Source organism: Cebus imitator, unplaced genomic scaffold (assembly GCF_001604975.1).
Source record: "Cebus imitator isolate Cc_AM_T3 unplaced genomic scaffold, Cebus_imitator-1.0 Scaffold61, whole genome shotgun sequence".
In the NCBI taxonomy this organism is placed as follows: domain Eukaryota; kingdom Metazoa; phylum Chordata; class Mammalia; order Primates; family Cebidae; genus Cebus; species Cebus imitator.
The window spans coordinates 5626426-5636020 of NW_016107376.1; the positions used below are offsets into that span (position 1 = coordinate 5626426).

The 9595-nt window shown below is 45.6% G+C and overlaps 1 long non-coding RNA gene across 1 annotated transcript in view; it reads right to left on the reverse strand.

The window, feature by feature from the left end:
* Nucleotides 1–103: 103 nt before the first annotated feature.
* Nucleotides 104–9595, reverse strand: part of LOC119471428 — a 23969-nt gene continuing 14477 nt past the window's right edge. Inside the window, exon 3 of the long non-coding RNA XR_005200482.1 lies at nt 104–129. This is a non-coding gene — a long non-coding RNA (uncharacterized LOC119471428). The remainder of the gene's footprint in view (nt 130–9595) is intronic.

The window sequence follows — 9595 nt, forward strand, 5'->3', positions numbered from 1 at the left end:
TTTTGTATTTTTAGTAGAGATGGGGTTTCACCATGTTGACCAGGATGGTCTCGATCTCTTGACCTTGTGATCCACCCGCCTCGGCCTCCCAAAGTGCTGGAATTACAGGCGTGAGCCACCGCGCCCGGCCTGTGCTGTTATTTTAAAGCCAGAATTCTTATCCACCTTTACATCATCTAATTTGGGTACCCACCCATGAGACAAAGAGCAGAGAAAGGAATCAATGCTGGCTGTGGATTTCTAGATCGATTCATGGAATCTAAGAATCCCCATGTGCACTAAGAAGTGTGCATTGCCTGGATAACATGACTTATCCACATATGAAACGTCTGTGGATTTGATTGTCATGAATAAGATACACATTTGTTTATAAACATCATTAAATTCATAGGAGCTTCTTCCCTTATTCAATGTGGACTGAAGATGTAGTGATTATCAGGATACTGTTTTGAAAAGCACAAAGGAGGCTGGGCGTAATCCTGTAATCCTAGCACTTTGGGAGGCCGAGGCAGGTGGATCACCTGAGGTCAGGAGTTCAAGACCAGCCTGGCCAACATAGTGAAACCCTGGCTCTACTAAAAATACAAACATTAGCCAGGCATGATGACAGGCACCTGTAATCCCAGCTACTTGGGAGGCTGAGGCAGGAGAATCGCTTCAACCTGGGAGGTGGGGGTTGTAGTGAGCTGAGATCATGCCACTGCAGTCCAACCTGGGCAAGAGAGCAAGACTCCATCTCAAAACAAACAAACAAAAAAAAGCTCAAAGGGATTTCATATTGGAAAAGGATGGAAGTAGTGGAGCAGAATGAGCCTCAGCAAAGTACTTTTCTCTTTAGAGTTGGTTTCTGTTCCTAGGAACCAGATAAAGTAATGGAGGTTCCCGGGAGTAGAACCTGTCCCCTTGCAAAAACCAACAAGGATAGACTGTGGAATCAAATGACTTGGGTTCGAATTTCAGCCCTGTTCCTCCCTTTCTAGCTGTGTAAGGCCTCTTCTGGCCAGAGTCCATGCCCCCTGTTTACCTCAGTGTTCTCATCTGTCATATGGGAACAATAATCAGGCTACTTAAGGCGTTGACCATAAAGCTTGGAAGGCAGTTTATATTCAATAAGTAATAGCTTATTGTGTTTTAGAAAATAATAACAGTCGTGGCTGGGTGCGGTGGCTCACGCCTGTAATCCTAGCACTTTGGGAGGGCGAATCACAGGGTCAGGAGTTTGAGACCAGCCTGACCAACATGGTGAAACCCCGTCTCTACTGAAAAAGAAAAAAATTAGTTAGGTGTGGTGGCACATACCTGTAATCCCAGCTACTCAGGAGGCTGAGGCAGGAAAGTCACTTGAACCTGGGAGGCAGAGGTTGCAGTGAGCCAAGATTGCGCTATTACACTCCAGCCTGGGTGACAGTGGAAAAAAACAAAAGAAAAGAAAAGAATAACAGTTGTAACTTTTCTTTAGGAGGCAAGAAGGTGTAATTTCAGTTTGATTGAATAGAACCCCTTTATACAGTTGAGGGCTCTCAGCGAGTGTGTTTTGCTGGGGTCTGTGATCGGGAATTGGATGTGGAAGAACCTGCCTTCTCACCATGAATAAGACATGAAAATGGGTTCCCAGGAATCATGGTTGATGAAAATGGTTGGTTTGGGTTCTGATTGAACAAACCCACCCTGGACTGAATAGTTCCTTTATTTTTAAAGGAAAAACTGCCTGGGTGTGGTGGCTCACGCCTGTAATCCCAGCACTTTGCGAGGTTGAGGCATGCGGATTGCTTGAGGTCAGAAGTACAAGACCAGCCTGGCCAACATGATGAAACCCTGCCTTTACTAAAGATACAAAAATTAGCCAGATGTGGTAGCATGCATCTGTAATCCCAGCGACTGAGGAGGCTGAGGCATAAGAATCACTTGAACCCAGGAGGCGGAGGTTACAGTGAGCCATGATCGCGCCATTGTACTCCAGGCTGGGCAATAGAGCAAGACTCCATCTCAAAAACAAAACAAAACAAAACAAAACCAAAACTTAACCAGAAACTGAAGGCTTCCAGGTAGACTAACCTGGCAGTGCAAGGTGAGCACCCAGGCTGCAGGCTCCCTCCGGCTGCCTGCCTATGTCCCTCCACCTTGACGGCAGGTTCTGGCAGACAACCTGGCAGCTCTCACAGTCCATTAAGACAACAGATGCAAACACACTTAGGAGCCAACTGCTGAAATCAGGTTAATTTCAGCCGCCTCCTGCTCCCATCCTTTCCCCAGCCCGTGCCAACTCGACCCAGAACGCTGCAAGGTTAGGTCATGGTAAAGCTCCCACTAATGGACAGTTCTCAGCAGGAAATGTGCTGAATAAATGCAAAACTGGGTGGCTGTTAAGTTTCTGTTTAGAAAAGAAACTGCTAGCCTGTTATTAGGAGATGAAAGTGGGATGGAGCATGGGAAAAGGAGACAAATGAGCAGAATCGGAGTCGGGTGAATAGGAAAATGTCTTTGACTTGATCTGTGTTCATTTCCTAGAAGATCCATTTGTTTCAGGAACAGTGGACTTAATTGGGTTATGTGGTTGGACTTTTTTACGAAACACTGAGGTTGATTTGCATTTTTGCCGATGTGATGGTAGTGCCCGTCTACGTGGAGAAGCAGGAAGACAGTGCCGGCCTGTGCAATCACCCGCCAGACTACCGCAGTTCCGTTTTAGATCATTTGTCTTTATCTTCTTTCCCCACATTCCATTTTGCTTTCTTGTTTACCCAAATTTGTACCTAGTGTGGAGAAAATTTGCTGTTAGGCTTTCTCTTGTGATTCAGAGTCAAATGATCTGAAGTTACATTTCAGGAAGATAAAAGAATTTGAAGGCTGCTGTTTCCGTGATAACAATGGCTTGGCCCCTGGGGGAAAATGCCTTTCTGTTAGCCTGAGAACGAGGGCGATGAGCTTTCCCTCTCCCGCCATTGCATTCCTGATGACTGTGTTCCTCCAATGGGCACGTCCTCTGCCCCTGCTCTTCCTGGACCTCGCTGGCACCCCTACATGTTCTCTCTCATCTTGTGCCCAGCACCCAGCACACTGCACCTAGACAAATGCCCACGGGCACCCTCTCTAGGCTGGGCATGGGGCGGAGTGTTGGATATAGGAGATACATAAATCTGATCCCTACCCATAAGGAGTTCATAGTAGAGGGACTTGCCTGCCTGCAGAGAGAAAGGGCACAGCAATGAGAGTAGGAGAATTCTAAGCAAATGCCCTTTACGTGGCAGTTCTTACCTAGGATGTACCGTAGGCTCATTTGATGGCATGGATGAATGCAAAATATGAACAGAAGCTCAATTAACTGGGCATTTTTAGGAGTGACGGTTCCAGTAGCACTGCTCCCTATGGTTAAAGAGACCAAGCTTTGGAATTAGACAGGCCTTGGCTCTGCCCTTCATCACCGTGTGGTCTTGAAAAATGTACTTCACTTCTCTGAGAGTCAATTTCTGTATATGCCGAAATGAAGTAAGAACAGTGACGTCATAGGAATGTTAAATAAGATATTGTAAGAACTGCCTGCCAATATGGCTAGCACATAGTAGGTACTTAATAAATGGTAACGACTATACTTTTCTAGTGATTTGTCTGTGGATAAATTCATTAACGTCTGTGTGAAGGGTGGGACTGTGGGAAGGGTAGGAGAGGACAGCTGGCATGGGTGACACATAAGCTGAGCGAGGGTGCCTAGAATCCAGGTGGGTGTGGGAGGTTGAGGACACTGACAACATCTTTGCTTTGGTAGCAACTGGGCTTTCTATTACGGAAAGGAAATGTCATGTTTATCCAGCCAGATAACCAGGCTGCTACCATCAGAGAGCTTTTAAACGGAGCTTTGCAAATGTGTTCTGTGTAGCCTGCGGTAATGAGATTCATGCTTCTTCAGTGGTAATCCTCCAGTAGACAGCATTTTAAATCTTTTTCCTATTTGCTGCACAGAACTGAGGTCCAGGATATACGTATTTCCAAGTGTCATTTTTAATTTAATGCATGGTTGCACACATTACCACTGGCACAGCTAAATAGTTAAACTAGAATCCATCAATTTGTCCTGAACTGTTGACATGTAGGGTAACACTACGGTTAAATTAAATTTAAATATAAGAATGAGAGGCAGTTTGGTTCCCTGGCAGCCCCAGGGCCTGCTTTATCAGTGAGGCCTGGCTGTGGGAGGAAGGGGACATTTTAAAATATGAGGCACATTTCTCGCCATCCCTCAGTATGGCTCAGGGAATGTGCTGATTCTGCTGCGTTTCTGGTTATTTTTCCTGACTGAATGTCAAAGCAGACCAGGTGTCTGGATTCTGGCAGGAGAGCTATGTGAGAATGTAAAAGAAAATCACCATTAATAGGAAAAACCTGGTTTGGAAATCATACCATTTTACAGCTAGGGCAGATTTGGGAGACCCCAGAATGTCAGAATTGGGGAGGTGGGCCAGAGCTTTGGTCCAGCTCAGAGAGGTCAGGCAGCCTCCCCAAAGACATCTGGACCTAGCACGCTCTTCTGCACTTCACTGTACTTCACGCAAAGACGTGGCTGAGCCCTGCCTGCTGCTCATTTCTATGAGAGCCTGGGAAAGTGAGAAAAACACTCCTAGTTCAGTTTGCTTGTCTGCAAAATGGAGATAGTAACAGTAGCTGCCTCTTAGGGTTCTCAGGAGGATTGAAGGAGTTACTAGATGTGAAATGATCAGGACTGCACCTGGCACTTGGTAAGAGCTCAATACACCTCAACTATTCTTGTTGCTGTACTAATAAAAATAACCGATTTTAATTATTGACTCAGTGCTTGTTCAGGATTGTTTTTCCAAGAATAGAGACACTCAGTGATCACCTGGGTTTCTTGCAGGCAGCAGCATGCAGTTCTAAGATTGCCAGGGTATTTATCTTCTAGGTCTGCTGTAACAAATTACCCCCGAATTGGTGGGTTTAAACAGTGGATATTTATTCTTTCAGAGTTTGGGAAGCAAGAAATCCAGAGTCAGGGGACTGCCTGGGCCATGCCTCCTCCAAAAGCTTCAGAAGAGGATTGCTCTTTGCCTCCTTCAGCGTCTTGTCTTGTTCCCTCATCACCCCACCCTCTGTCCCCACCTCCACATGGCCTTCTCACTTCTCCATGTGTCTGTCCTCGTATCTGTCTTATGAGGAAATTTATCATTGGGTTTAGGACCCACCCAGATAATGCAGGATCTCATCCCTGGTCTCATCTTAACGTCCTTAACTTAGTTATATCTGCAAAGGTTTTTTTTTTTTTTTCCCCCAAATGAGGTCACATTCACAGTTCTAAGACGGGGCCAAACCTTTCTTGGGGCCACCGTTGAACACATCTCAGCTGGCCATTATGGAGATGAGAGGCGTGTGTGGGAAATGGAACAAAACTAGAAGGCGTTAAAGCCATTGATTTGGCTTCGGTTTGAACTTTGTCCTAACCCGCCATATTCTCAGATCCTTAGAGGGGCACAAATGGCAGAAAGAGAGAAATGAGACTGGAAAGTTATTGTTCAACTGACCAAAAAGAAACATGGATTGTGACTGGTAAAGAAGGTAGACCCTCATTCATTCATTCAGCAAACACTGATTGAGAGCCTGTGCTGTCCATGGTGCGACCATATGCTACCTGTCAAGACATTTTTACAGTTCTCATAAAGCCAATAGTCTAGGGAGGAACTCATATGTCGATCAAAGACTTAAAACCAACCAGGATGCCCATCAGTGGCAGACTGGATAAAGGAAATGTGGCACATATACAGCATGGAATACTATGCAGCCATAAAAAGAATAGGTTCATGTCCTTTGCAGGGACATGGATAAAACTGGAAAGGATCATTCTCAGCAAACTGACACAGGAACAGAAAACCAAATACTGCATGTTCTCACTCATAAGTGGGAGTTGAACAATGAGAACGCAATGACACAGGGAGGGAGGGGAACATCACACACCGGGGCCTGTTGGGGGTGAGGGCAAGGGGAGGGATAGCATTAGGACAAATACCTAATGAATGATGGGTTGATGGGTGCAGCAAACCACCATGGCACATGTATACCTATGTAACAAACCTGCACGTTCTGCACCTGTATCCCAGAACTTAAGTGAAGTTCTTATTTTACTTAATGTAAAATTAAAAAAAAAAGATGACAATACAATATGGTGAGTATAAAACTTGAGCTATTCATAAAGGATTACAGGTGCAGAGAGGAAGCATGAGACATGCTTAGGGGTGGGGTGCAGAGAGAGAGGGGTAAGTGGTGTATCAGGGCAGGCTTCCTGAGGGAGGTGACACTGAGTCAGATCTGAAAGAAAGAGTCAAGTCAGACATGAAAGATGCTGTGGAGGGAGGGGATAGGAAGAGGGAAAGAGGACTGGCCACAGGAGCACAGGCACAGGGCCAATCAACAAACATGGGGTCCTGGAGGCAACATGGGATTCTCTGAGTGTGGAGAGGGAGGAGGGAGTGTGTGATGAGTCCACAGAGAGACGCAGGGCAGATTCTGGGAGCCCTGTACACCATGCTAAGCACAGAGCATGGCTCTTAATGGATAGAAAACCTTTGAGTGTTGGTAAGTATTTTAAGCATTTATAGAGTCAGATTTGCCTTGTAGACCACACACTCTTGGCTGTGTAGAAGAGACTGGAGGCTCGGTAAGCTGGGCAGGAGATCAGCGAAGGAAGATTTTGCAGAAATTCAGTTGACAGAGGATCAAGGCCTGGACTTAGTTACTGGGTATTGTGAGAGAGGAGACCAGAAAATGCCGTCTACATCCCCAGCACAGAAGAGTGGCGGTGAAAACAGGGAGGAGCATGATTTCTGCTGTGGTCCACAGGCAGGAAGTCCAGGAAGAGAGGCCAGGTGGAAACAGGAATTGGAAACGTGCGTTTGGGGCTTGGGGAGAAGGCTAAGCTGGTGGTATTTATTTGCAAGTCATCAGCATGTGTTTCCAGTGGCTGCTGTTGCTGAGAACTGTAGACTGGGTGGCTGACAACAACAGAAATGTATTCTCTCACTGTTTTTGGAGGCCGGAAGTCTGAAGTCAAGGTGTCAGCAGGCTTGGTTCCTACTGGAAGCTCCAGGGAGAATCAGCGCCATGTTTCTCTCCTGGCTTCTGATGGTTGCCCGCAATCCTTGGAGTCCATTGGCTTTTAGACCGATCACTCCCATCTCTGCCACTGTCTTCACAAGGCGTTCTCCCCATGTCTGTCTCTGTGTCTCTTCTCCTCTTATGGAATCTCTAGTCACTGGTTTGGGCCATCCTATTCCACATGACCTCATTATAACTAATTATATCTTCAGAGACCCCATTTACAAATCAGCTCACGTTCTGAGGCTCCAGGAAAAACATAGATTTTTGGGAGGGGACCCTGTTCTACCTAATACAACATCTATTTGGTGTTTAAAACAATGGGATTCTGAACTCATTCAAGACAGGGGTAAAGAGTTGAGGACGAAACACCAACATTTGGAGCTAGTGCAGACAGAGGAGCTATAGATGAAGGAGAGGAGAGCCTGGCAGAACCAGGAGAGGCTGCATCACAGAAATGGAAATGGACAGTTTCAGGAGGAGGATGGCAGCATCAAGCTTGTTAATGGAAGAGAGATGATTTGGAATAGTCATTAAGGGGAGAGGGAGCTGGCCAGCAGTGAGTAAAAGACTAAGAACCCTTTTCAGATGCAGACCAGGACTTTGTAGACATGCTATGCAATGTCCCTTATTATGAGCTGTTTTTCTTTTGTGTTCAGAAACAGAGAAGGTAGAACATAGTACTAATGTAAGAATGAGGTCTGGGTAGGTAAGTGGGCAGGAGGAACTGGGTGCAAGAGAATTGAGTACAAGACAGCAGAGAAGCTCAGATGATCAGCCATGGAATTGAGGCTGATGAGAAAGGAGGAGGGACCAGGAGACACTGCTGGACTGAAGAGAGGGAGATAGCAATTGATTAGATTGTGAAATATAATGGAGTGCCTCCAAGCACAGATGCTAATGGTTATTCATAATAACTTTAACTTTCTCATTTCAACCAAGACAGTTTCATGTTTAGCTAAGTGAAGGTGTTGTGGGTAAAGAGAAGTTGCTCCTAGGACATTTAATGGAATAAAAAAGTGCATTAATCTCAATGATGACTAATCACTCATAAAACCTTTCCTTGGCGCCGAATGGACGAATCCAAAGTCACACTTGACAATCAGTGGCAAGGAGGAGACTGGAATGAGGGCAATGTTAATATCTACCACCCTGACCGATGGATCCATGTTTAGCCTTACCAAACCCTGTCCTTTCTCAGTGCACCTTGTCATTCAACCCTTCCTTTCCTTTCCACCACCTCCACCTTAGCTCATAACCTCATCACCTTGTGCTAGATTTACGGAGGGAATGTCCAGGTCCTAGCCACACTTCTAGTCCCTTCTCTACCCTAATTTTGCTTCATAGGCCATAGGAATCATGGAATTTCTAGAGAAGAATAATGAGGCTTTCCATGGCTTTCAATTTCCTGGGCTCAAGCGATCCTCCCACCTCAGCCTCCCAAATAGCTAGGACTAATACCATGTGCTACCACATCAGCTAATTTTTGTAGAGATGGGATTATACTATGTTGCCCAGGCTGGTCTTGAACTTCTGGGCTCAAGTGATCCTCCTGCCTTGGCCTCCCAAAGTGCTGGAATTATGGACATGAGTCACCACTCTCAACCAGAAAGTTTCTATACATTTCTCTTATATGAAACTCTTGTGTCTTCCCATTTTCTACAAGGTGAAATTCCTATTGCTAGTCTCTGTTATCTGACTTCCTGCTGGCTTTCTCATGTAATTCTCCTACAAGTTGTCCTTTACAGCCAGAATGACCCAAACCATTTTTCCCCTGCAAAACCACTGTAATCACATTCTTATACACCGAATTACCTGCTTTTTCTCGCTCACTCTACTTAGTCCATATATTCTTAAGCTACAAAAGATGTCCTATTACTTCTTTGAATTCTTCTCCCACCATTTTAGCCTTTCACCAACTTTTTGATTTCTAGCAACTTCTTTTGGCTTTTCTTAACCATATTGTTCATGGAGCATGTTTTCTTTGTCAATATTTTTACTTTTAATTTTGTGGGTACATAGTGTATATACTTCTGGGATACCTGAGATATTTGGGTACAGTCATGCAGGACGTAATAATCACATCAGTGTGAATGGAGATCCATAGCCTCAGGCATTTATCCTTTGTGTTACCTACAATCCAATTATACTCTTTTAGCTACTTAAAAATGGATAGGCCAGACGCGGTGGCTCACGCCTGTAATCCCAGCACTTTGGGAGGCCGAGGTGGGTGGATCACGAGGTCAAGAGATCGAGACCATCCTGGTCAACATGGTGAAACCCCGTCTCTACTTAAAAATACAAAAAATTAGACAGGCATGGTGGCGCGTGCCTATAATCCCAGCTACTCAGGAGGCTGAGGCAGGAGAATTGCCTGAACCCAGGAGGCGGAGGTTGATGTGAGCCGAGATCGCGCCATTGCACTCCAGCCTGGGTAACAAGAGCGAAACTCAGTCGGGCGCGGTGGCTCAAGCCTGTAATCCCAGCACTTTGGGAGGCC